The following is a 3,802-nucleotide window of genomic DNA, read 5'->3' on the forward strand; positions in this document are numbered from 1 at the left end:
TATATATATGTATGTATATATGTATGTATTTGTATATATGCATTTGTCTGTGTATATATATGTATGTATATGTGTATGTATTTGTATATATGCATTTGTGTGTGTGTGCGCACGCATGCACTTGCTCACTCACGTGCCCACGCACGCAAACATGCCTATGTGTTCAGGTGCTCACAAAAGCCAGAAAACAGTGTGCGATCCCCTAACACTGGAGCTATGTGAGGCTCACCAACCCACAGAGTTGTTGTGTAGCTCTGTTGTGCTACTTACACATTCACTAGCCCCTTGACGTGGGGCTGGGAATCAGATCCTCCGGATGAGCAGCAGTGCTCTTACCCTCTGAGCCATCTCTCTGCCATGCGCTATCACAGACACCACCCCAAATGTTTCTCTTGTGAGGTGTCAGAGGGACTGTCAGGGGATGTCCTGGTCAGAGGTGGGACAGAGGGAGAGACACTTCTGACTGAACTGGGCCTAGGGAGCACTGATGGAAGGAGTCAGAGTTAGGCATAATCAACAACCCTAGGGAGAAGGAGCCAATGAGAAACCAAAAAAAAAAAAAAAAGAAAGAAAGAAAGAAAGAGGAAAAGAACAGAGAAGACTATATCATGTCACCCATAGAAATAACAACCCAGGTTAGGCCTGGGACCAGGCAGTAAATAAACTAGGATTCTGTACATGAAGGTGCCATAAAGCATTTAGGTTACTTAGGACAGTGGTTCCTAGTTCCAGCTTCACAGAACATCACCTGACAACATTTAGTAACTTGATGATGGCCAGGTATGGTGGTACATGTTCACTATTCCAGCACTTCGGAGGATGAGGCAGGAGGATCTCAAGTTAGGGGGCTAACCTGGGCTACATAGTAAGTTTCAGACCAGCTTGAATTTCAGAGACCTATCTCAAAAAGAAAAATCAAAAGAACTCACCAGAAGATGGGGCTTTCAGTGCTAACACTGGGGAACTGGGACAACTTGTTCATCTCATATACAACACTTGGTGTCTTTTCCCATTTAAGATAGCGGAATGGGTGAACGGTGAGTTGTAGACAGCTAGTTGAGTGTCTGGCTGTTACATCCTTAGTGTGTAGACCTTTTCTGTCTAGCTGCCCTCTGGACAGGACTTCTGCAAAGATGAGCTACAAGGTGGCTGGTCAGTTTGTTCCTCCAGGAACATATATCAGTGTAAGTGACAGGTGGGCTCCATTGAGGCCATATAAGGCTTGGCACAGACATCGGTTTCTATATAGTTCCTGCTTTCTGTGGGGTGAAAGGGTCCCCTTTCTTCTCTAAGTTTTACAACCACGTGCCTTCATGTGTCCAGATACCCCTCCCATGGAGCACTTAACGTAGTCATAATTTTGCACTCCACAGTATGTGATAATTTCGGAGAGAGACAGAGTCATGTAGCCCAGACTGTCTCTTACTATATAGGGATGAATATACCATGAACTTGTGATCTTTCTGCCTCTGCCTCCTGAGCACTGGGAGTGCAGTTATGCACCACCGTGTCTGTTGTGTGCCATAATCTGATCGCTAGCGGGAAGATCTTAACCTTAGCAAGGACAGAGGCCAGGTCTACTTTAGTTCTTTCTTTATTGCATCTCACTATCGGTTTTAATAGTGAAGTAACTGACGGTAGAGTAGAGTAGACGGCTGGTGAACGAATGAGAGGATGTGTCCTTGCATGGACGAATAAGTGAATACAATTACTGATTTTTTTTTCTGTGTTACAAACTTTATTAGTCCTGGGAAAAGGAGGACAAGAGCTCTCATCTCTTCAGTCCACTATGGTTTGCCGTTACTATTGATGGGACAAGTCACATGGTCAGGGAAGGACAGAAAGGCCTTGATCTTGGGCCAGGCACTGAGACAGCCACAAAGGCAGAGAGAGCAGGGAGGTTGTCCAAGCCGCCATTGGCCAGGACTCAGTGGACCTGCAGCAGGTATAGCAAGTTGTAATCGGCAAAGGAGATCTGGGCAACCACGATAAAAAGCTTTGCTTCCCTGGTTCTGGGACAGCAGGGTCTCAAAAGGCTTCAGGCAGGGCCTGAATATTGTTTTCCTTACCCCTGTCATCCTTGGTGGAAATGAGGGTGACATATTTGCAGTGAAGGTCCTCCACCCCATCAGTCACCAAATCCACCATGGCAGCCTCCCTCTGGTCTTTTCTGTAAAGCCCAAAGGAACGGCCCAGGTGCCTCAAGATGGCGTCAGATTGGTAAAGGGTGAGGTCTCCATCCTCAAACTTGCGAAGCTGCTCATACAGACAAGTGGGCTTGAGGAAGCCTTGCATCCGGGTATCTTTGGTAACCACCTCCTCCTTCCGCTCTGGTACTGGTCAGCCAGCAGCATGCGCATGGCTTCACACAGTCCTCCAACTGTGAAGTAGATGATGGGGGTACAGTGGCATGGCTGCTGTGAGCATTCCTTCCAGGGTCCGCCCAGCAGTTAACTTGGCAACAGCCAGGTGGGGCTGGCTTGCTATTAAAGACTCTGGCCCTTCTTTGCTTTTTCTGCTCCCTCCCTCTTTTCTCCCTGACCCCTTTCTCTCTCTACTTCCCCTCCTCCTTCTCTCTCTCCACGTGTTCCTGGCTGTCCTCTCCTCCTCTTCCTCCTCCTCCTACTCCCCCTCCTCTTCCTCCTCCTCCTCCTTCTCCTCTCTCTCTCTCTCTCTCTCTCTCTCTCTCTCTCTCTCTCTCTCTCTCTCTCTCTCTTTCTCTACTCCCTCTACCCCCTTCTCAACTCCCCTTCCCATGCCCTAAATAAACTGTATGCCACACTATACCCATCCTACGGCTAGCACCTCAGGGGGAAGGAAGGGATGTCTCAGCATGGGCCCACCGAGGCACACCGCACCATACCTGCCTCTATCAAACATATCCTGTCTCTCTTTTATAAAGCACAGCAGCTGCTGTGTAGACAGAGGTGCAGACTCAGTGCTGCATAGACGGCGAGATATCTTGGAAACCCCATTACTGATTTCTAGCCTTGCAATTCCTCTATTAACAAACTGCAGCCCAGTAGGATATGATAAAGGAGTCGTTGTCCAGTAGAGCCCAAACTGCTCTGTTAGCAATGGGGGTGGCAAAGGCCTTGCTATGAGGCTTCTCTGTACCACTTCCTGCCTAAGACATGCTGCTTCTGGAAGTAGAACGGCTGAGTACCTTCACATCCAGCCCAGGCACCCCCCTGCTTCAGTGACCTTTGTCTTCGTTAATATCTATGATGGCAGGGTAACAACCTCATTAGAGATGGCCTATGGATTCTTCCTCATCCTCCTCTTCCTCATCCTCCTTCCCCCCTCCTCCTCTGCTTCCTCCTTCATCATCACCACCACCGTCATCAGATCTTTACTAAACAAGCCAGTGGTCCAGATACTATGCTGAATGTTGGGGAGGGACGTCCACCAGAGAAAAGTGATTAATAAGATAGGACCAGCACGTGCTACATTCCACAGTTGGGGAGATAAGATATGATCTTTTAAACAGGCTACTCAGACTGTAGGGCAGTGTGTCATAAATGCCAGGCACAGGGTGAAGTTGATTAGTGATGCCTGGTTTCAGAAGAGAGAGAGAATGCGCTAGAACTGTGAGCTGGGCTGGGCTGGGTCGGAGTGTTTTCCACTGCGTCATCCATTTACTTCACGTGGTTCCGTGCAGGGGTCAGTCAGGTGCTCCCACTCCACTTCAGCCGAGATACAGAAGAACCCGGCCTGGACTGATGTTGAGTGAAGAACAGATACTTACAGGAACGAAACAAGGAGACCACCTCCTCTGCACCCAGAGCCTGCAGCAACAGGG

At 48.6% G+C, this 3,802-nt stretch overlaps 1 pseudogene; it reads right to left on the minus strand.

Annotated features, from left to right (window-relative positions):
- Positions 1-1,721: 1,721 nt before the first annotated feature.
- LOC114635041 lies at positions 1,722-2,861 on the minus strand (annotated as a pseudogene).
- Positions 2,862-3,802: the final 941 nt, after the last annotated feature.

The sequence above is a fragment of the Grammomys surdaster genome, unplaced genomic scaffold (genome assembly GCF_004785775.1).
Source record: "Grammomys surdaster isolate TR1022 unplaced genomic scaffold, NIH_TR_1.0 1164, whole genome shotgun sequence".
NCBI lineage: Eukaryota > Metazoa > Chordata > Mammalia > Rodentia > Muridae > Grammomys > Grammomys surdaster.